The sequence below is a fragment of the Salmo salar genome, chromosome ssa16 (genome assembly GCF_905237065.1).
Source record: "Salmo salar chromosome ssa16, Ssal_v3.1, whole genome shotgun sequence".
Lineage (NCBI taxonomy): Eukaryota > Metazoa > Chordata > Actinopteri > Salmoniformes > Salmonidae > Salmo > Salmo salar.
In genome coordinates, this window is record NC_059457.1 from 35,341,585 (window position 1) to 35,366,090 (window position 24,506).

At 43.2% G+C, this 24,506-nt stretch overlaps 1 protein-coding gene across 1 annotated transcript in view; it reads left to right on the plus strand.

The window, feature by feature from the left end:
* The first annotated feature begins 1,992 nt into the window (after positions 1–1,992).
* Positions 1,993–24,506, plus strand: part of LOC106573646 (SNF-related serine/threonine-protein kinase) — a 56,384-nt gene continuing 33,870 nt past the window's right edge. Inside the window, exon 1 of the mRNA XM_014148885.2 lies at positions 1,993–2,436. The gene's annotated coding sequence lies outside the window, so the exon portion shown is untranslated. The remainder of the gene's footprint in view (positions 2,437–24,506) is intronic.

Genomic DNA, 24,506 nt, shown 5'->3' on the forward strand with positions numbered 1-24,506 from the left:
CTCTACCAACTGAGCCATACATACCAATGTTTCCCATTATAAATCAGACCTGTCATAAAACGGTGGGCGCATGAACGAGGCAAAACTTGAAAAACATAAGTTAACGCTGAACAAAAATATAAACGCAACATGAAAAGTGTTGGTCTCATGTTTCATGAGCTGAAATAAAAGATCCCAGAAATCTTCCACATGCACAAAAAGCATAATTCTATCAAATGTTGTGCACAAATGTGTTTACATCCCTGTTAGTGAACATTTCTCCTTTGCCAAGATAATCCATCCACCTGACAGGTGTGGCATATCAAGAAGCTGATTAAACAGCACGATCATTACACAGGTGCACATCATGCTGGGGACAATAAAAGGCCACACTAAAATGTGCAGTTTTGTCACACAACATAACGCCACAGATGTCTCATGTTTTGAGGGAGCATGCAATTGACATGATGACTGCAGGAATGTCCACCAAAGCTGTTGCCAGAGAATTGAATGTTAATTTCTCCACCGTAAGCCACCTCCAATGTTGTTTTAGAGAATTTGGTAGTATGTCCAACTGGCCTCACAACCGCAGACCCTGTGTATGGCGTTGTGTGAGCGAGCGGTTTGCTGATATCAATGTTGTGAACAGGGTACCCCATGGTGGCGGTGGGGTTATGGTATGGGCAGGCACTGACAATTTGAATGTACAGTGACAAGGTCCTAAGGCCTATTCTCGTGCCATTCATCTGCCACCATCATCTCATGTTTCAGCATGATAATGCACGGCCCCATGTTACAGGATCTGTACACAATTCCTAGATGCTGAAAATGTCCCAGTTCTTCCATTGCCCGCACACTCACCCAACATGTCACCCCTTGAGCATGTTTTGAATGCTCTGGATCCAGTTCCCGCCAATATCCAGCATCTTCACACAGTCATTGAAGAGGAGTGGAACATAATTCCACAGGCCACAATGAACAGCCTGATCAACTCTATGCGAATGAGATGTGTTGCGCTGCATGAGGCAAATGGTGGCCACACCAGATACTGACTCATTTTCTGATCCACACCGCTACCTTTTTTAAGGTATCTGTGACCAGCAGATGCATATCTGTATTCCCAGTCATGTGAACTCCATAGATAATGGCATAATACTTTTTTTTAATTGACTGATTTCCCTATATGAACTGTAAAAAAAAATGAACTGTTGCATGTTGCGTTTATATTTTTGTTCAGTGTATTTACTAGGCTATTAGGTCCAATTAAATGAGAGATGCGCATGGTAATTTGTTGTATGGCTCCTTCGGGAATATGAACCCATCACCGCCAGAAAAGAGGAGGAATATATTCTGCAATGGTTATGAAAATAAAAGAGTACAAAGATTCCTATTTCTAATGATACGATTCCGATGTCTAATTATTTTAGATTCTAAAAATAAAACACAGATTTTCGCTCTTCTCATTAATGGCAAATGGTTGCATTCTTGTTGATATGTTTTCCCGTTTGTATTTTTATTTTATGAATAAGCTTTTCATCATATGCCCCATTTGCACAAAATACTTGCCAGCTTGCAATACAATTTTTCAAGCACTAGAAAATGTGCGTATGCATGGTCTAAAGTTTGCGGAGAGGTCAGCACATTCTCACGTCAAGTTACATTTTTATAAATGCCTGCTCTTGGGGTGTATTTTGTACATAAGCACGGTTGAACTCTGTGGCCATACTGACTAAAGAGAATGTGTTTTACTATTTTCATTATTTCCCTCCAAAGGAATTCTAAAGAATTCACATTTGTAAAAAGCATTGTCTTGTGAAGTTGTGAATCAGGAGTTATGAATCATAGCTAACGCTACAGGTGACCTACTGTGATGTGGTTGAAAACTATAGACCACTATGCCTCACCCATATATAAATATGTGAAGAATGTATTCTCCCCATTGTGTTTCTTCATCTCCTCCGCCTACCTAATTATAGACACGCTGGCTGTTCAATTGCATAGTCCATAATAGTTTTCTGCTTTCTCGACTTCAGAACAGACATTTTCCTCTAGGCCTTTCCGCCTGCCTCAGCCCTAGCGCGCCATAGGAGAGAACATCCGCCGAATAAGACCGGAGTTAGCTGGAATGCTTTGACGTCAGTAGCAGGCCAACCCAGGCCAGCGCTCAGAGCCGACCAGACGGAGGTGAATGCACGAATAGGCTAGCCTACTGCAGAGAGAGACGCACTCACGTCGAGCATCCCTGTTGCCTCGTCCTTTGCGGAGACATCGGGGCACGCAAAAACTACGCACCTGGCACAGTCAACACAGCAGGACGAGGGGGAAATATTGTGTAATAGCGTTAAGATTTTAACACATCAAGAAGGCTAGTATTATTGGTATAGAAAGAAGTGCATTGCTGTTTACAGTGGTGGGTCGCTTCACTAGTCTCAAGGATAACCCATTTTCCTAACTATGGTAAGTATTTATTTTTTATCTTTAAGCTAACTATATTCTCAGTCATAGCAATTTTTGAATTATCTCCTTTGGCTATAATGTTATTGTCAGACTGCGGTGCCAGATGTGAACGACAAGTCTATGTTTGTGCATTTCATCAGACGCGTAAGCTAGTCAGTAGATGTGTATTTTACGAACTCGGGACTGCGAACTCGGGACTGCGAATAGCCTACTGCTGGTATTAATGTCCATGGGGACATTAGAATTATCATAATTTGTACTTTGATAACTAGATATATGCGCTGGCAGCTTTGACATAAAATTATACCGACTCACTTATGATCCATCCTCTCCAATACCGCTGTCATACAAAACTTTCACAATGCTTTAAAATACATTAAAATATATGTTAATGTTAATGATATATATTTGTGTAACTGTTTGGTAAGGATATCTTAATTCATTAAAGGTCCAATGCGGCCGTTTTCATTGCAATATTATAACATTTATGGTTAACAGTTAAGTACCTTACTGTGATTCTTTTCAATTAAAATGATCGAAAAGACACAAAAATAGCTTCTTAGCCAAGAACAATTTCTCAAGCAAGAATTTTTCTAGCATTGTCTGGGAGTGGTCTGAGTGAGGAGGGGAAAACTGAAAACGATCTGTTATTGGCAGAGTGGCTTGGGACTCTCTTTCTTATTGGTCGATTAATTAGTTTACCGCCTGGTGATGTCACCGGGCTAGCCAATACTCCATCCCACCAAAACAGACATTTCACAATTTTCACAATTTCACAGTATTATTCCAACCTGTAGTGTGGAAATATATAGATTGTAACGACCCTGGGTTTATAAGCGTGGATATCGACTCTGCCGCTCGAGCATGCTTTTGGGGCACAGTCGATAGCGCGCTGGACTTCGGACTAGAAGGTCGAGGATTCGAGACCTGCTCCCTGCCGTTTCATTACAATATATATACGACACACAAAATCACGTTTTTGACTGCACTGGGCCATGAATGGGACATGATGATAATGATTGTAGTACAGGGGATGATGAGTAAAAGGATTGTGAGACAAAGTCTTAAGTTTACCCATTTGTTCTGTGTGTGTTGTCCTTTGTTAGGGAGTAGCAAGTTTGGTGGCATCTCACAGTGCAGTGTGTGATCACTCCCCATCTCTCATAACTCTGTAGGCTATTGTTCGTTACTGTAACAAGAGCGCTGGTTCCTGGCCTGCACCTTGTCTTTCTATTGCCTTGCCATCCCCAGGGAGTACGGGCCAACTCTGACTCATCACAGGACTGCCTACCAGACAGGAAGATAGAGAGCAAGGGGGAGAGGAGAGAGGGAGAGAGAAGGAAAGGATGGAGGAGAATACAGATGGGGTGATTGAATAGCAGAGAAAAGTCAAAGTGAACTAACAGAGTGTGTGTGTATATATCCAGCGTGCATGTGTGTGTGTGTGTGTGTGTGTGTGTGAGTGAGACAATGCATACGTGTGTACATGTGACTGCTTGTAACTCCCCATACTTTATTCTGAGCAGGATGGGACAGTGTCCCCTGGGTCAGAGAGGAGAGAGCAGGCAGGTCACAGGAGAAGTATGCAGCTACAGACTAGAGGTCGACCGATTAATCGGAATGGCCGATTAATTAGGGCCGTTTTCATAAACACCTTTATTTACCTTTATTTAACTAGGCAAGTCAGATTAAGAACACATTCTTATTTTCAATGACGGCCTAGGAACGGGGGTTAACTGCCTTGTTCAGGGGGGATTTGGGGATTAGTTTTTGCAACCTTCTGGTTACTAGTCCAACGCTCTAACCACCTGCCTTACATTGCACTCCACGAGGAGCCTGCATGGCAGGCTGACTACCTGTTACGCAAGGGCAGCAAGAAGCCAAGATAAGTTGCTAGCTAGCATTAAACTTATCTTGTAAAAAACGATCAATCTTAACATAATCACTAGTTAACTACACATGGTTGATGATATTACTAGTTTATCTAACGTGTCCTGCATTGCATGTAATTGATGCGGTGCCTGTTAATTTCTCATCGAATCACAGCCTACTTCGACAAGTGGGTGATGATTTAACAAGCCCATTTGCGAAAAAAGCACTGTCGTTGCACCAATGTACCTAACCATAAACATCAATGCCTTTCTTTAAAATCAATACACAAGTATATATTTTTAAACCTGCGTTTTTAGTAACTATTGCCTGCTAACATGAAATTGTGTCACTGCTCTTGCGTTCATTGCCTGGCTCGTTGCGAACTAATTTGCCAGAATTTTACGTAATTATGACTTACCATTGAAGGTTGTGCAATGTAACAGGAATATTTAGACTTAGGGTTGCCACCCGTTAGATAAAATATGGACCGGTTCCGTATTTCACTGAAAGAAAAAAACGTTTTGTTTTCGAGATGATAGTTTCCGGGTTTTTGACCATATTAATGACCTAAGGCTTGTATTTCTGTGTGTTTATTATATTATAATTAAGTCTATGATTTGATAGAGCAGTCTGACTGAGCGGTGGTAGGCACCAGCAGGCTCGTAAGCATTCATTCAAACAGCACTTTAGTGCGTTTTTGCCAGCAGCTTTCGCAATGCATTGCGCTGTTTATGACTTCAAGCCTGTCAACTCCCAAGATTAGGCTGGTGTAATCGATGTGAAATGGCTAGCTAGTTAGCGGGTGTGCGCTAATAGCGTTTCAAACGTCACTCGCTCTGAGACTTGGGAGTGGTTGTTCCCCTTGCTCTGCATGGGTAACGCTGCTTCGAGGGTGGCTGTTGTCGATGTGTTCCTGGTTTGAGCCCAGGTAGGAAGGAGCGAGGAGAGGGACGGAAGCTATACTGTTACACTGGCAATACTAAAGTGCCTATAAGAACATCCAATAGTCAAAGGTATATGAAATACAAATCGTATAGAGAGAAATAGTCCTATAATTCCTATAATAACTACAACCTAAAACTTCTTACCTGGGAATATTGAAGACTCATGTTAAAAGGAACCACCAGCTTTCATATGTTCCCATGTTCTGAGCAAGGCACTTAAACGTTAGCTTTCTTACATGGCACATATTGCACTTTTCTTCTCCAACACTTTGTTTTTGCATTATTTAAACCAAATCGAACATGTTTCATTATTTATTTGAGGCTAAATTGATTTTACTGATGTATTATATTAAGTTAAAATAAGTGTTCATTCAGTATTGTTGTAATTGTCATTATTACCAAAAATTTTTAAAATCGTCCGATTAATCGGTATCGGCTTTTTTTGGCCCCCCAGTAACCGGTATCGGTATCGGCGTTGAAAAATCATAATCGGTTGACCTCTACTACAGACACAACTCACTCAACCCTGTACTTCTCCTCCAATAGAATTACAATTCTATTTCAATTCCTATTAATATTAACATGCTGTTCCATGTTAAGAAGAAATGGAGGAGTTAAATATGCGATAAGAGTTTAAATGCTGGAAATGAGTGTGGAATTGAATTCTCAGTGTGATAATGACTGAATTAAGAATTCAGAAGAGAGAGTGCTCTCTCAAGTCTCTCTGCTCCCCTATTCTCACGGTGACCTCACCATTTTGAATATTGCATGATGGGAACAAGTGAGATGAGATCCTACATAAGAAAACCCCACTCCATTCCTCCATCAACCCCTCCCTCCTCTATCCCCATCACTATCCTCACTCCATACCCTCCTCCCTCCCTTTTCCTCCTTCCATCCCGATCTTCTCATCCTCTACTCTCCCCTCTGATAAGAGACAGAATTGTTATTTATTTATTTTATTTGATATATTTTATTTAACCTCTATTTAACTAGGCAAGTCAGTTAAGAACAAATTCGTAATTACAATGATGGCCTACCATGGCCAAACCCGGACGACGCTGGGCCAATTGTGCGCCGCCCTTGTAGGTGTTAAGCATGTCCCAGTTTAGGTCACCTAACAGTACGAACTCTGACGATAGATGGTTGTGCAATCAATTCACATATGGTGTCCAGTGCACAGCTGCGGGTTGAAGGGGGTCTATAACAAGCGGCAACTGTGAGAGACTTGTTTCTGGAAAGGTGGATTTTTAAAAGTAGAAGCTCGAATTGTTTGGGCACAGACCTGGATAGTATGACAGAACTCTGCAGGCTATCTCTGCAGTAGATTGCAACACCGCCCCCTTTGGCAGTTCTATCTTGTCGGAAAATGTTATAGTTTGGGATGGAAATTTCAGGATTTTTAGTGGCCTTCCTAAGCCAGGATTCAGACACAGCTAGGACATGCCGGGTTGGCGGACTGTGCTAAAGCAGTGAATAAAACAAACTTAGTGAGGAGGATTCTAATGTTAACATGCATGAAACCAAGGCTTTTACGGTTACAGAAGTCAACAAATGAGAGTGCCTGGGGAATGGGATTGGTGCTGGGGGCTGCAGTGCCTGGGTTAACCTCTACATCACCAGAGGAAAAGAGGAGGAGTAGGATAAGGGTATGGCTAAAGGGTATAAGAACTGGTCGTCTAGTGTGTTTGGAACAGAGAGTAAAAGGAGCAGATTTCTGGGCGCGGAAGAATAGATTCAAGGCATAATGTACAGACAAGGGTATGGTAGGATGTGAGTACATTGGAGGTAAACCTAGGCATTGAGTGACGATGAGAGAGGTTTTGTCTCTCGAGGCACGATTTAAGCCAGGTGAGGTCACCGCATGTGTGGGGGTGGAACAAAAGGGCTAGCTAAGGCATATTGAGCAGGGCTGGAGGCTCTACAGTGGAATAAGACAATAATCACTAACCAAAACAGCAATAGACAAGGCATATTGACATTAGGGAGAGGCATGTGTAGCTGAGTGATCATAGGGCCGGGGCTAGCAGGAAGAGCCTGTTGAAACCCCCTCGGACGGTTACGTCGGCAGACCAGTCGTGATGGTTCGGCAGGGCTCCGGGTCGGCAGTGAAGGGTCCAGGCCAATTGGCAAAAGAGGTATTGTAGCCCAAGAATTGGCTGATGGACATCTTCGGCTGGCCGGGAGATGGGCCTAGCTCCAGGCTAGCTCCAGGCTAACTGGTGCTTGCTTCGGGACAGAGACGTTAGCCAGGAGTAGCCACTCGGATAGCAGCTAGCTAGCTGCGATGATCCGGTGTAGAGGTTCAGACGGCAGGTAGCCTAGTGGTTAGAGCGTTGGACTAGTAACTTGAAGGTTGCTAGATTGAATCCCTGAGCTGACAAGGTAAAATTCTGTTGTTCTGCCCCCGAACAAGGCAGTTAACCCACTAGGCCGTCATTGTAAATGAGAATTTGTTCTTAACTGACTTGCCTAGTTAAATAAAGGTAAAATAATAATAATAAAAAAAGAGCTTGCGGTTGGAATCCGGAGATGTGGTAGAGAAAAAGCAGTCCGATATGCTCTGGGTTGATATCGCGCTGCGCAGACTGGCAGGAATTGACCGGGCTGAGGCTGGCTGATGTCCGAGTTAACGGTGATGACCGCTAGCAGTGGCTAACCGACTACTAGCTAGTTAGCTGGCTAGCTGCTGATGGGGGTTCTGGTTCTATCGTATAAAAAAATAACAGATCTGTACCACATTGGGTGGGGCGGGTTGCAGGAGAGTATGTTCAGTCCGTAGATGGAAATTGAGATCAAAAACATAAAAAATATATACGAAATATTTACGAAGAAAAATATATATACACGGGACGGGACAAGACAAAACAGACGTCCGACTGGGTAGAAGCTGTTCAGGGTCCTGTTGGTTCCAGACTTGGTGCATCGGTACCGCATGCTGTGCGGTAGCAGAAATTATTTCTATGACTTGGGTGGTTGGGGTCTTTGAAATTTTTTTGAGCCTTCCTCTGACACCGCCTGGTATAAAGGTCCTGGATGGCACGGAGCTTGGCCCCAGTGATGTACTGATGTACACACTTCCGTCTGTGGCGCCTTGCGGTAGGATACCAAGCAGTTGTCATACCAAGCAGGGATGCAGCCGTTCAAGGTGCTCTCAATGGTGCAGCTGTAGGACTTTTTGAGGATCAGAAGGCCCATGCCAAATCTTTTCAGCCTCTTGAGGGGGAAGAGGTGTTGTTGTGCCCTCTTTACGACTGTGTTGGTGTGTGTGGACCATGATAGATCCTTAGTGATGTGGACGCTGAGGAAGCTCTCTACCTGCTCCACTACAACCCTACCGATGTGAATGGGGCCCTCCATTTCCTGTAGTCCACAATCAGCTCCTTTGTCTTGCTGACGTTGAGGGAGAGGTTGTTGCACCACACTGCCAGGTCTCTAACCTCCTCCCTATAGGCTGTGTCATCGCCGTCAGTGTCATCAGCAAACTTAATGATAGTGTTGGAGTTGTGCGGGGCCACATAGTCGTGGGTGAACAGGGAGTACAGGAGGGGACTAAGCATGCACCCCTGAGGGGCCCCCGTGTTGAGAGTCAGCTGGCGGATGTGTTGTTGCCTAATCAGGGAGAGGTTGAAAGTGAGTGAAGACACTTGCCAGCTGGTCAGCACATGCTCTGAGTACAGGTCCTGGTAATCCGTCTGGCCCTCCGTTTGACACAGTCGTCCGGAACAGCTGGTGCTCTCATGCATTGTTCAGTGTTGCTTACCTTGATGCGAGCATAAAATACATTTAGCTCATCTGGTAAGCTCGCGTCACTGGGCAGCTCGTGGCTAGGTTTCCCTTCGTAATCCATCATAGTTTGCAAGCCCTACCACATCCGACAAGTAGTAAGATTTGATCTTAGTCCTCAGTTGATGCTTTGCCTGTTTGATGGCTCGTCGGAGATCGTAGTGAGACTTCTTATAAGCATCTGGCTTAGTGTCCCGCTCCTTGAAAGTGGCAGCTCTAGCCTTTAGCTCAGTGCGGATGCTTTCTGTAATCCATGGCTCCTGTTTGGGATATGTATTAATGGCCACTGTGTAGTCGATGCACTTAATAATGAAGCCAGGAGGTATTTAAATTTGAAGCGTGCTGAAATGGGGCTGAATGGCACCAACAAATCACTAAGGATCATGGTGAAAGGGGCCGTAACTAGCAAAGGATCATGGCTGATGTAGTCGTTTTCATCCTGCCTAAGAGAGTCCACCGGGAACCTTCTCGTAGCCTGCCGGCTCGTGATTGGTCTGTGTCAGCACGTGGTCCTGTGTGACAACAAATGTAGTCGTCAGAATGGATCACTATTTAATTAAATATTTCAATTTGTAGCGAACTTTAAATAATTCACCATGGGGATCAAACACATTTTAGAGGCTAAAACGGCCATGAAATTGTTTTTTGTTTGAACGTTTTGGGGATCGTAATTTACATAGGTTTCTGGGTCAGACCAGGGATTTTGGCACCGCTAGGTTGTTACGCAGCAGCCGACCAGCAGAGCTTGTGACTTCACACTCCAGACCTGACACTGGGGGCCTGTGTAAACTGCAATCTGATTAATCCCGGAACATATTCCAGTCTGTGCTAGTGAAACAGTCCTGTAGCTTAGCATCCACTTGGGCGCATCACTGGTACTTCCTTTTTGAGTTATTGCTTGTAAACAGGAATCAGTAAGATAGAGTTATGGTCAGATTTAACAAATGGAGGGCGTTTCTGTATGTGGAGTGAAGGTGATCAAAGTTTTTTCACCTCTAGTTGCACAGGTGACATGCTGGTAGAAATGAGCAAAGATGGATTTCAGTTTCCGTATATTAAAATCACTGGCCACTAGGAGCACTGCCGCTGGATGCACCGCCTTAGCGCTCACGAGTGGCGGAGCGGTCTAAGGCACTCATTGATAAAGGTGTCACTAGAGACCTGGTTCGATTCCAGGCTGTATCATAACCGGACGTGATTGGGAGTCCCATAGGGTGGCGCACAATTGGCACTGCGTCGTCCGGTTTAGGGCTTGACCAGGGTAGGTTGTCGTTGTAAATAAGAATTTGTTCTTAACTGACTTGCCTAGTTAAATAAAGGTTAAATTAAACCAGCATCGGTTTGTGGTGGTAAATAAACAGCTATGAAAAATATAGATGAAAACTCTCTTTGTACATTTTTGATGCTCTGAAATAAATGATCCCAGAAATGTTTCATATGCACAAAAAGCTTATTTCTCTCATATTTGTGCACACATTTGTTTACATCCCTGTTAGTGAGCATTTCTCCTTTGCCAAGATAATCCATACACCTGACAGGTGTGGCATATCAAGAGGCTGATTAAACAGCGTGATCATTACACAGGTGCACCTTGTGCTGGGGACAATAAAAGGTGACTCTAAAATGTGCAGTTTTGTCACACAACGCAATGCCACAGATGTTTCAAGTTTTGAGGGAGTGTGCAATTGCCATTCTGACTACAGGAATGTCCACCAGAGCTGTTGCCAGAGAATGTAATATTAATTTCTCTACCATAAGCCGCCTCCAACGTTGTTTTAGAGAATTTGGTAGTACGTCCTCCGACCTCAAAACCGCAGACCACGTGTAACCATCATGTTTTTAAGCATGGTGGTGGCTGCATTACATTACATTTAAGTCATTTAGCAGACGCTCTTATCCAGAGCGACTTACAAATTGGTGCATTCACCTTATGATATCCAGTGGAACAACCACTTTACAATAGTGCATCTAAATCTTTTAAGGGGGGGGGGGGGGGTTAGAAGGATTACTTTATCCTATCCTAGGTATTCCTTAAAGAGGTGGGGTTTCAGGTATCTCCGGAAGGTGGTGATTGACTCCGCTGTCCTGGCGTCGTGAGGGAGCTTGTTCCACCATTGGGGTGTCAGAGCAGCGAACAGTTTTGACTGGGCTGAGCGGGAACTGTGCTTCCTCAGAGGTATGGGGGCCAGCAGGCCAGAGGTGGATGAACGCAGTGCCCTTGTTTGGGTGTAGGGCCTGATCAGAGCCTGAAGGTACGGAGGTGCCGTTCCCCATGTCCATGTTCAGCCACAATTCTGAGAAACATAGGATATTACAGTTCTTCCGGTCCCGTTGATAGGATAGTCTCGAACGGAGCGTGTCCAGTTGATTCTCCAGTGGTTGTATGTACGCCAATAGAATGCAGGGTAGAGGTGGTTCATTCCCCCGTCAACGTAGTTTCTCCAGAGTGCACCCACTTCGGCTTCACTTACTGTACGCCGCCTCTTTCTTCTCCGAGTTTTGGGGATTAGAACCTCGTCCGGGGTGAGCAGTATGTCCTGCACCGCCGACTCATTGAAGTAGAAATCTTCATCCAAATCAAGGTTAGTGATCGTTGTTATAATGTCCAGAAGCTCTTTTCGGTCATAAGAAATTATGGTGGAAACATTATGTAGAAAAATAGTTACGATCAATGCAAACAAAACACCCAAAATAGCAGAATTGATCAGGAGCACGTAAAACCGCTATCCAATCCAGCGACATGTCTCGTGTGTGCGTTTGCGCGTGCGTGTGTGGCAATGGATTTGTCCATATCCACCCTGGTCCTTGTGTTAAGTGCAGTACCTCTATTGCTTGTTTGTCTGGTATGTTCACATAGGTACAATGTGTTCTCAGCCTTTCTGCTCAGCTAGCACCAGGCACCAGAAGAATAGATATTCTCACCCATTTTCTCAAGATGTTAGCAAACAAACATGCTAAGTTTGCTGAAATCCTGATGCTTTAGCATTGTTTATTAATGTTTGTGTGCCTGTGAGTGTGTGTATGTGCATGAGAGAAATGTACAGTATGTGTTAGTTGTCAGTGTGTGTGTCTGTGTGTTTATAACAGTGAAAGTCATCTCCCCAGCGGAAGCCTGGTCCCTGTTTGAACACTATCAGAAGGAAACAGTGTTGTTTCCTCCCTGCTCCCTATAGGACGCAGCGGTCTCACACTGTGCTGTTTTAGGCCTGTTCTGCTTTGGTAGCTGACAAGAGAGGCAGTGAAAGCCACAATGAATAGGAGGGTGGCATTCTCTTTCACTCTCTCAGTCTCTGTTCTCTTTCCCTTTCTCATCTCTCCCTACTGTCTATCTCTTTCTCACATCTCCCCTCTATTTTACAGTCTACCACAGCACAGCTTGTGCACTGAACTTTGTTTAGCATTACTGCTGCTGTTTCTCTCAAATGGAAACATAAAAGCTCTATCCCAAGGACAGATCCTAAGGAAAGTCCGATCTTGCAAAACACACAAACAATGTGTGTGTGGCTGTGTGCATTTGAATGCACAAGTGTGAGTTAGACTTTCTGTGTATATACTACTAGTGTATGTATACATAGTTCAACTAACAATGATTGATTCCCAGAATGTTTCAGGTAGATTGTGTGCATTACATCACCTGAAAAACTTGTAAACAGGCTGAGGCCCAGACAAAGCCCAGGCCCAGACAAAATAAGTGGACATGAGTTGAAGCACTGTGCTGAACAATTAGCTGGTGTTTTTACAGACATTTTACAATCCTTGCTCGACCAGCAAAACGTGCCAGTATTGTGGAAAAACTCAACAATTATACCCATTACTAAAGCGTCTAATCCCTCTGTGCTGAATGACAACTGGCCTGTCGCCTTGACATCCTTAGTAATGAAAATTGTGAAAAGTCATTTTCTCAGCGCCACCCAGAAGCTCCTCGACCTGTTTCAGTTTACCTATCAGCCCAGCAGAGGAGTTGATGATGTCATTCTTACGCTCCTCAACATGGTCTGTAGACATCTAGAGGCCGCTAAATCCCATGTCAGGTTTCTGTTTGTTGACTTTTCTTCTGCCTTCAACATAATCCAGCCTTACATTAAAGCACAGAGGCTCATAATGGACTTCTCCTTAGATGGGGGGCTGGTTTTGTGGCTGTTGGACTTCCTGAGCCACAGGTCACAGCGGGTCAAGGTGGGTCCCCACGTGTCGGACATACACACCACCAACACAGGCTCCCCACAGGGATGTGTTTTGTCACCTCTCCTGTACATCTTGTACACTAAAAGTTGTACCAGTTCCGATCCTGACAGACACCTAGTTAAGTTCGCTGATGACACTGCCTTGATGAGGAACACCGTGGCCAGGCCCTAAATTACTTTGTAGAGTGGTGTGATGTTTCACACTTGGTCCTCAATACCAGCAAGACCAAAGAGATGTGCATAGGTGCGAACAACACCTACCTCTGCAATATCTACGTATCATCTACGTCAGAACATAGAGATTGTAGAGGAATATAAATATCTGGGTGTCCTCTTGGACAATAAGCTTCAGTGGAGTACAGACCTGGTCTACAAAAAGAGTCAACAGAGACTGCATTTTCTCAAAAAGCTGGGATCTTTTAATGTTGACTGTACTTTACTGACTCTGTTTTACAAATCTTTCATTAAGAGTATTTTAACTTTTTGTAATGTTTGTTGGTTTGGCAAAGCCACTGTCAGCCAGAAAAATATGCTGAGAAGGATTATCACCACAGCAAGCAAGGTACTTGGAGTCAAACAGACAGGCCTGGATGAGATCTTTAAGGTCAGGGCCCTCAGCAAGGCTCACAAAATTATTTTAGACCCAAGACACCCCCTGTACCTGGACTTTGAACGAATTTGTGCCAGGTGTGATATCGCTCCTAAACAGCTCGGTCTAATGTTCCTATCAATCCAGTAAGGCCAGCAGGCTAGTCTCTTTTTATTGCTATGTAACTGTATTGAGTGTTGTATTGTCAATTTGTTTTCTACTGTATTTAAAAACCACTTTAAACCTGTACATGATACTGCAACAGAATTTCTCCATGGGGTCAATAAAGTCAGTAAGTAGTCAAGCCAGTATGAATTGGTTAAAGCTCAATTATTGCTGGTGAAAAGAGCCAATAATGAGCCGAATTAGCTACTGTCACCTACCATTGACTGACATGTCTTGATACAACCGCCTGCATAATGTCTGCGTGACGCCTGCGTTTTATTAGGGCTGGGTGGTATACTGTATTTTATTATATACCGGTATTGATGCAGGGACTGGTTTGGGTTTTTACTTTACCTTCTATACCGGTTTTTGAATGTTTCGGTTTGTTGAATGTGATACGCCAGGTGTAATGCCAATTTTTGCTCGAATCAACTCTCCCCGCTCTTTCTCTCCGTGCCACTTTCCACACAGACCTAGCCACGCCCCCTGTCACTCAAGGAGCGAATTTGATGTTCCTCAACCACGAGACACTTGTGTTCAGTCTGCATGGTCTATGCAGCACATGCAATTCAATATCCAAGATGGCGTAGCAGTCAGACGTCTTTGTCCTTCGTCTTGTCGTGTCCCATGTATATATCTTTTTATACCTTTTCTTCGCATATCTTTTTTATATTGTTCTAAACCTCAAATTCAAAATACTCTCCTGCAACCCGCCTCACCCAATGTGGTGTGGATCTGTTTTTTCGAAAGTATTTACCTCGGAACCGGAATCCCCCAACAGAAGCTAGCCAGCTCACTAGCTACTAGCTAGTAGTCAGCTACCCACTGCTAGCGGCCATCAGCTAACCTTTAGCTCGGAAAGCTCTCGCCAGTTTGTTCAACGCGACTCAAACCAGAGCATACCGGACCTATTTTCTCTCCATATCCCCAGATTCCTACCGCAAGCTCTGAACCTTTTCACCTGGATCATCGCAGCTAGCTAGCTGCAATCCGAGTGACTACTCCTGGCTAACGTCTGTCCCGATACAAGCACCAATTAGCCTGGAGCTAGCCCATGCTAGGCCCATTCTCCCGGCTAGCTGAAGAGGCCCATCAGCCACTCCTGGGCTACAATACCCGGACCACTTCTACTGCCGGTACGGGGCACGGAACCCCGCCGATCCTTCACGACTGGACTACCGTCGTAACCTGCTCGAGGGGGCACTCAACTGGCCCCTACGCCGCGATGTCCCCTGAATACCCATCTGCTAGCCTGCTAGCAGCTGCCCGCTAGCTATCTAGAGCATATTGGACTGTTAGCTGAATAGACCCATCGGCCAATTTCTTGGGCCACTATACCTATTTTGCCAATTGGACTTGGACCCCTCTGCTACTCGGAACCCTACTAATCCATCACGACTGGTCTTTCGACGTCACCGCACGCGGAGGCTAAAACAGACTTTCCTCCCTCGCGACGTCCCTCTAAGGCCCTTCTGCTAGCTTACTATCCCCGGCCTGCTAGCTGTCTGAATCGCCGTGTCTCCAGCCTGCCCACCCACTCACTGGACCCCTATGATAACTCGGCTTCGCATGCCTCGCCCTACTATCAATATGCTTTGTCCATTACTGTCCTGGTTAGTGATTATTGTCTTATTTCACAGTAGAGCCTCTAGCCCTGCTTAATATGCCTTAACCAACCATTTAGTTCCACCTCCCACATATGCGGTGACATCACCTGGTTTAACCGTCTCTGGAGACAATATCTCTCTCATCATTACTCAATGCCTAGGTTTACCTCCAATGTACTCACATCCTACCAAACCTTTGTCTGTACATTATGTCTTGAATCTATTCTATCGCGCCCAGAAACCTGCTCCTTTTACTCTCTGTTCCAAATGTACTAGACGACCAGTTCTGATAGCCTTTAGCCGTACCCTTATCCTACTTCTCCTCTGTTCCTCTGGTGATATAGAGGTTAACCCAGGCCCTGCAGTGCCTAGCTCCACTCCTACTCCCCAGGTGCTCTCATTTGTTGACTTTTGTAACTGTAAATGCCTTGGTTTCATGCATGTTAACATTAGAAGCCTCCTCCCTTATTCACTGCTTTAGCACACTCTGCCAACCTGGATGTCCTAGACGTGTCTGAATCCTGGCTTAGGAAGACCACCAAAAACCTTGAAATTTCCATCCCTAACTATAACATCACCGACAAGATAGAACTGCCTAAGGGGGCGGTGTTGCAATCTACTGCAGAGATAGCCTGCAGAGTTCTGTCTTATTATCCAGGTCTGTGCCCAAACAATTTGATCTTCTACTTTTAAAAATCCACCTTTCCAGAAACAAGTCTCTCACCGTTGCTGCTTGTTATAGACCACCCTCTGCCCCCAGCTGTGCCCTGGACACCATATGTGAATTGATTGCACCCCCATTTATCTTCAGAGCTCGTGCTGCTAGGTGACCTAAACTGGGACATGCTTAGCACCCTGGCCATCCTACAATCTAAGCTAGATGTCCTCAATCTCACACAAATTATCAATGAACCCACCAGGTACAACCCCAAATCCGTAAACGTGGGCACCATCATAGATATCATCCTAACTAACTTGCCCTCCAAATACACCTCTGCTGTTTTCAACCAAGATCTCAGCGATCACTTCCTCATTGCCTGCATCCGTAATGGGTCTGCGGTCAAACGACCACCCCTCATCACTGTCAAACGCTCCCTAAAACACTTCAGCGAGCAGGCCTTTCTAATCGACCTCCGGGTATCCTGAGTATAACAGAACTCATATGGCAGGCAAAAACCTGAGAAGATTCTGTATAGGAAGTGCCCTCTCTGACCATTCCTTGAGCTTCTTGACTCTGTTTATTGAAGACTGAGGGTCTTTGCTGTAACGTGACACTTCCTATGGCTCCCATAGGCTCTCAGAAGGCGGGAAAAAGCTGAATGATGTAATTCCAGCCACTGGCTGAAAAATATTAGCGCTTTTGGCAAGTGCTCTATCAGAGGACAATGGGCTGAGGCGCGTGCACGAGTCGACCCCATGTTTTTATTTTCTTTCGTCTTTGAACCTAAACACAGATTCCCGGTCGGAATATTATCGCTTTTTTACGAGAAAAATGGCATAAAAATTGATTTTAAACAGCGGTTGACATGCTTCGAAGTACGGTAATGGAATATTTAGAAATGTTTTGTCACGAAATGCGTCGTGCGCGTCACCCTTCTTTATCATTCGGATAGTGTCTTGAACGCACAAACAAAACAGAGGATATTTGAACATAACTATGGATTATTTTGAACCAAACCAACATTTGTTATTGAATTAGAAGTCCTGGGAGTGCATTCTGACGAAGACAGCAAAGGTAATAACATTTTTCTTATAGTAAATCTGATTTTGGTGAGTGCTAAACTTGGTGGGTGTCTAAATAGCTAGTCCTATGATGCCGGGCTATCTACTGAGAATATTGCAAAATGTGCTTTCACCGAAAAGCTATTTTAAAATCGGACATAGCGAGTGCATAGAGGAGTTCTGTATCTATAATTCTTAAAATAATTGTTATGTTTTTTGTGAACGTTTATCGTGAGTAATTTAGTAAATTCACCGGAAGTTTGCGGGGGGTATGCTAGTTCTGAACGTCACATGCTAATGTAAAAAGCTGTTTTTTGATATAAATATGAACTTGATTGAACAAAACATGCATGTATTGTATAACATAATGTCCTAGGGTTGTCATCTGATGAAGATCATCAAAGGTTAGTGCTGCATTTAGCTGTGGTTTGGGTTTATGTGACATTACATGCTAGCTTGAAAAATGGGTGTCTGATTATTTCTGGCTGGGTACTCTGCTGACATAATCTAATGTTTTGCTTTCGTTGTAAAGCCTTTTTGAAATCGGACAGTGTGGTTAGATTAACGAGTCTTGTCTTTAAAATGGTGTAAAATAGTCATATGTTTGAGAAATTGAAGTAATAGCATTTCTAAGGTATTTGAATAACGCGCCACGGGATTCCAGTGGCTGTTACGTAGGTGGGACGAAATCGTACCACTGGCCCTAGAGAAGTTAAAATAAATGTTTATGCTATTTTTCTCGTAAAATAGCGATAATATTCCAACCGGGCGATGTTGTATTCATTCAAAAACTGAAAGAAAAAAATGGCGAGTTCTCGTGACCGCGCATCTCCAGTCTCACTGTCCCCAGGCTGACCACTTACAAACTCTGCTGCTGTACTTTGCCCAGAGACAGCAGACACCCCATTCCACTTTCTGGAGGCTTTAGAGAGCCAATGGAAGCCTTAGAAAGTGTCACGTTACAGCACAGATGCTGTAATGTCGATAGAGATGCAACAGAAGGACAACAAATTGTCAGACAGGGCACTTCCTGTATGGAATCTTCTCAGGTTTTGGCCTGCCATATGAGTTCTGTTATACTCACAGACACCATTCAAACAGTTTTAGAAACTTTAGACTGTTTTCTATCCAAATCAATTAATTATAAGCATATTCTAGTTTCTGGGCAGGAGTAGTAACCCGATTAAATCGGGTACATTTTTTATCCGGCCGTGAAAATACTGCCCCCTATCCCAAAGAAGTTAACTAACCTCCAGACGAGCTTCAATGCCATACAACTCTCTTTCTGTGGCCTCCAACTGCTCTTAAATGCAAGTAAAACTAAATGCATGCTCTTCAACCGATCGCTGCCCGCACCTGCCTGCCAGTCCAGCATCTCTGCTCTGGACGGTTTTGACTTAGAATATGTGGACAGCTACAAATACCTAGGTGTCTGGATAGACTGTAAACTCTCCTTCCAGACACACATTAAGCATCTCCAATCCAAAATTAAATCTAGAATCGGCTTCCTATTTCGCAACAAAGACTCCTTCACTCATGCTGCCAAACATACCCTTGTAAACCTGATCATCCTACTGATCATCCTACCGATCCTCGACTTTGGCAATGTCATTTACAAAATAACCTCCAACACTCTACTCAACAAATTGGATGCAGTCTATCACAGTGCCATCTGGCCCTCGCTTCATATTCGCCACCAAACCCACTGGCTTCAGGTTATCTACAAGTCTCTGCTAGGTAAAGCCCCGCCTTATCTCAGCTCACTGGTCACCATAGCAGCACCCACCCGTAGCACGCGCTCCAGCAGGTATATCTCACTGGTCACCCCCAAAGTCAACTCTTCCTTTGGCCGCCTTTCCTTCCAGTTCTCTGCTGCCAATGACTGGAACGAACTGCAAAAATCACTGAAGCTGGAGACTCATATCTCCCTCACTAGCTTTAAGCACCAGCTGTCAGAGCAGCTCACAGATCACTGCACCTGTACATAGCCCATCTGTAAATAGCCCATCCAACTACCTCATCCCCATACTGTATTTATTTATTTATCTTGCTCCATTGCACCCCAGTATCTCTACTTGCACATTCATCTTCTGCACATCTACCATTCCAGTGTTTAATTGCTATATTGTAATACTTCGCCACCATGGCCTATTTATTACCTTACCTCCCTTATCCTACCTCATTTGCACACACTGTATATAGACTTTTTGTGTTTGTTTATTCCATGTGTAACTCTGTGTTGTTGTATGTGTCAAACTGCTTTGCTTTATCTTGGCCAGGTCGCAGTTGTAAATTAGAACTTGTTCTCAACTAGCCTACCTGGTTAAATAAAGGTGAAAAAAAAACAATGTTGATGACAACAATGCTGTTTTCACATTGCTTCTTAATATAAATCCACTAGCGTTCTATAATGTCACTATTAGTTTGTGTATCTTACATCAGCAAACAGCTAGTTTGTCTTTTCTTTGCAAGTTGCCCTAAATCTTGTGAGACGCTAATTGTTAGAGCAAACGTAGCTAGCTAATACAGCCTGATAATACCAGTGATGGTGTAGACCTAAATCAGCATGTTGTTTGTGCAACAGTATCTTCTAAATCAAATGGAATATGCAAAGCAAGAATATGTTAGCTACATGAAGTAGCTAAAAGAAAACATGCAATGTAAGCAAGGCTTATAGAGTCCCGTAGGAAACACTTATCAACACTTTAGTCTTACCCTGTCACAATAACTCCTCAGTGGCATTTTAATTTGTGGCCATCTCAAACAACACTGTATTCAAAGTGCCAACTATTATATTCTAACTATAGAATTAGAATAGTCATTCTATTTCCATGATTCCAACAGTTTTTCTCAAAATTCGCAATTCAAATCGCAATTGTAACATTTGGTTAAAAATAAGTCCTAGATTATTTGCCCATATCGTGCAGTCCTACGTGGCAGTGTGGAAATGATCTCAATTGAGCAGTGGTGTAAAGTACTTAAGTAGTACTTGAAAGTATTTTTACTTAAGTCATTATTTGGGGGGATATCTGTACTTTACTTTACTATTTTTATTTTTGACTACTTTTACTTTTACTTCACTACATTCCTAAAGAAAATACTGTACTTTTTACTCCATACATTTTCCATGACACCTAAAAGTACATTTTGAATGCTTAGCAGGACAGGAAAATGGTCCAATTCACACACTTGTCAAGAGAACATCCCTGGTCATCTACTGCCTCTGATCTGGAGGACTCACTTAACACAAATGCTTTGTTTGTCAATTATGTCTGAGTGTTGGAGTGTGCCCCTGGCTATCTGTACATTTAAAAAATCATGAAAATGGTGCAATCTGGTTTGCTTAATATAAGGAATTTTTAATTATTAAGTACGTTTTATCAATTACATTTACTTTTGATACTTAAGTATATTTAAAACCAAATACTTTTAGACTTTTACTCAAGTAGTATTTTACTGGGTGACTTTCACTTTTACGTAAGTCATTTTCTGTTAATGTATCTTTACTTTTTACTCAAGTATGACAATTGGGTACTTTTTCCACCACTGCAATTGAGTGCAGGAAATGCAGAAATGATAAAAGTGCTGAAATTTGTTTTGGTTGAAGTTGAATTGAACAGTATAAAACAATCAGAATGGAAAAATACTGATTAAAATCACTTATAATGTATGTGTTGCCACCCTAGGATCACTCACTACTCATAAAGCAAATGTACAACTTTTATTATTCAAAAACAAAAAATACTGTGAAATACCATCATATATCATTTCTTTTTAAATACCGTGATATAATATTTTGGCCATATCGCCCAGCCCTACGTGTTATGTTGTAGTCTACCAGTGAACGTCTGAATGGCATGTAGTGAGACCAATGCCTGACTAATGTGTGCGTGACAAATGCATCTTAAAAAATTGCATTGAGCCATTGTGTTATTGACTGTACGTTTGTTTATGTGTAACTCCGTGTTGTTGTTTTTGTCGCACTGCTTTGCTTTATCTTGGCCAGGTCGCAGTTGTAAATGGGAACTTGTTCTCAACAGGCCTACCTGGTTAAATAAAGGTGAAATAATAAAAAAAAGCTATATTGTTAATCTGCAGGCTATTATAATAACGTAAGCCTCGACTGCGGGGGGGTCTACTCATACAATTTTGATTTGATTTTCTTTATTTTAGGTTAAAAAGAAGCATGGTAGGCCTACTGCTGGCAACTGTAGCCTATATTCAGCACTCATTTTTGGGGGGACACCGTTGCATTTGATGTGAACACCATGGCAGTTATGCACTCCAATAGTAATTATATGCAACATGCATCTAACCCAAATATAGCTGGGATCTTTCTCCCTTGTCAAATCAACATCTTCATTAGCCTATTATATTGCTGAAATTGCAACTTGAATCGATTGATCAAGTGGTTATAGCCTACAGTTACCTGATAGATATTCAAATCAAATCAAACTTTATTTGTCACATGCACCGAATACAAGTGTAGACCTTACTGTGAAATGCTTACTTACAAGCCCTTAACCAACAGTGCGGTTCAAGAAGATTTAAGAAAATATTTACCAAATAAACTAAAGTAAAAAATAATAATAACATAACAATATCTAGGCTATATACAGGGGGTACCGGTACCGAGTCAGCGTGCGGGGGTACAGGTTCGAGGTAATTTGTAGGTAGCGGTAGCAGAGAAAACAGTCTACGACTTGGGTGACTGGAGTCTCTGACAAGTTTGTGGGCTTTCCTCTGACACCGCCTATTATATATGTCCTGGATTGCAGGAAGTTTGGCTCCAGTGACGTACTGGGCCGTACGCACTACCCTCTGTAGCGCCTTACGGTCAGATGCCGAGCAGTTGAAATACCAGGTGGTGATGTAACCAGTCAGGATGCTCTCGTTGGTGCAGCTGTAGAACTTTTTGAGGATCTGGGGACCCATGCCAAATCTTTCAGTCTCCTGTGGGGGAAAAGTTTTTGTTGTGCCCTCTTCACGACTGTCTTGGTGTGTTTGGACCATGATAGATCGTTGGACACCAAGGAACTGGAAACTCTCGACCAGCTCCACTACAGCCCCGTTGATGTTAACGGGGGCCTGTTCGGTCTGCCTTTTCCTGTTGTTGTCATGCCCTGATCAGTTTCACCTGTCCTTGTGTTTGTCTCCACCCCCCTCCAGGTGTCACTCATCTTCCCCATTATCCCCTGTCGATTTATACCTGTATTTTCTGTCTGTCTGTTGCCAGTTCGTCTTGTTTGTTCAAGCCTACCAGCATTTTGTCTCAGCTCGTTTTTCCCTAGTCTCTCTTTTTCTCGTCCTCCTGGTTTTTGACCTTTGCCTGACCTGACCCTGTACCCGCCCGCCTGACCACTCTCTGTCTCTGACCCTGAGCCTGCCTGCCATCCTGTACCTTGGCCTCTGTTCTGGATTATCGACCCCTGCCTGCCTTGACCTGTCATTTGCCTGCCCCTGTGGTTACAATAAACATTGTTACTTCACACAGTCTGCACTTGGGTCTTACCTTGATTCCTGATAGTAGTCCACGGTCAGCTTCTTTGTCTTGCTCACATTGAGGGAGAGGTTATTGTCCTGGCATCACAGTTCTCTGACCTCCTCCCTATAGGCTGTCTCATCGTTGTCGGTGATCAGGCCTACCACTGTTGTGTCATCATTTTTGGTGTCATATTCGTGTCATAAGACCTATTCCGAACAAGCTATTACTAGAATGTTGGTTAGGTAATTATTACCCCAGCATCACTGGCATAGCGCAGTTTCTCTGGACCCCTCCACCCCCCCTCCCTAAAATATATATATATTTTTTGGATCTAATCCGTCAGCTGTCAGGCTCTCGCAAAGAGAGCCTGATGCGGCCATTCCCACTGGCAATAGGCTATGTTGTTCAAAGTGGCTAGAGAGGACACAGTAATGAGAGAAAAATCATATAGGCCTACTGGAAAAATAATAAGCTCCTGAAAATATTAGTATTATCATCCTATAGGATGAATCATGAAAAGAACTTGGCTACGTTTCATTCTTTGCACCCATTTAATAAGAGAGGAAATGCAAAACAAGCATCTGTCGTCATTCCTTGATCGCACATGCCGACCATCATGACGCTTACTGTCTACAGTTTTCTTTCTATCTGATTAAAGAGATGAAGTCCAGACAGGCTACGCTTATTTTAGGAAACTTTCTGAATGGACATAGAGAATTAGCAAACTCATACACCCACCCACTGAAAAGGACCCATCATTCAAAGCCACCTGCAGTACATCTCACTCAGACACACAAGCAAATCATATTTCTCCTTTCCCCAAAAACGTATTAAAAACCTTGCCTTAGCTTCAAATCCTTTCTGTACGATATCAAAAATGTGTCTACATTGTAGGATAATGCTAAATCAATGTAGTCTATCATATCAATTCATGAGAAAAGTTTTAAGGGGAAGATATAGAGACTGCTGAGATATAGGCCTAGGCTAAATGAAGACGCTGGGAGACGAATTCAGCTTTCAGCAGGACAATAACCTAAAACACAAGGCCAGATCTACACTGTAGTTGCTTACCAAGAAGACAGTGAATGTTCCTGAGTGGCCGAGTTACAGGGTTGACTTCAATTTGCTTGAAAATCTATGGCAAGACTTGAAAATGGTTGTCTAGCAATGATGAACAACCACTTTTTGAAAATAATAATATCATACAATCCAGGTGCACAAACCTATTAGAGACTTATCCAAAAAGACTCACAATTTTTTGGTTACTACATGATTCCATATGTGTTATTTCATAGTTTTGATGTCTTCACTATTATTCTACAATGTAGAAAATAGTAAAAATCAAGAAAAACCCTTGAATGAGTAGGTGTTCTAAAACTTTTGACCGGTAGTGTATATATATATATACACACGGAGTATACTGAACATTAAGAACACCTGCTCTTTCCATGACATACAGTAGACTGACCAGGTGAATCCAGGTGAAGGCCATAATCCCTTAGTGATGTCACTTGTTAAGTCCCCTTAAATCAGAGTAGAGGAAGGGGAGGAGACAGGTTGAAGAAGGATTTTTAAGCTTTGAGACAATTGAGACACATGGATTGTGTATGTGTGCCATTCAAAGGGTAAATGAGCAAGACAAAATATTTAAGTGCCTTTGAACGGGGTATGGTAGTAGGTGCCAGGCGCACTGGTTTGTGTCAAGAACTGCAACGC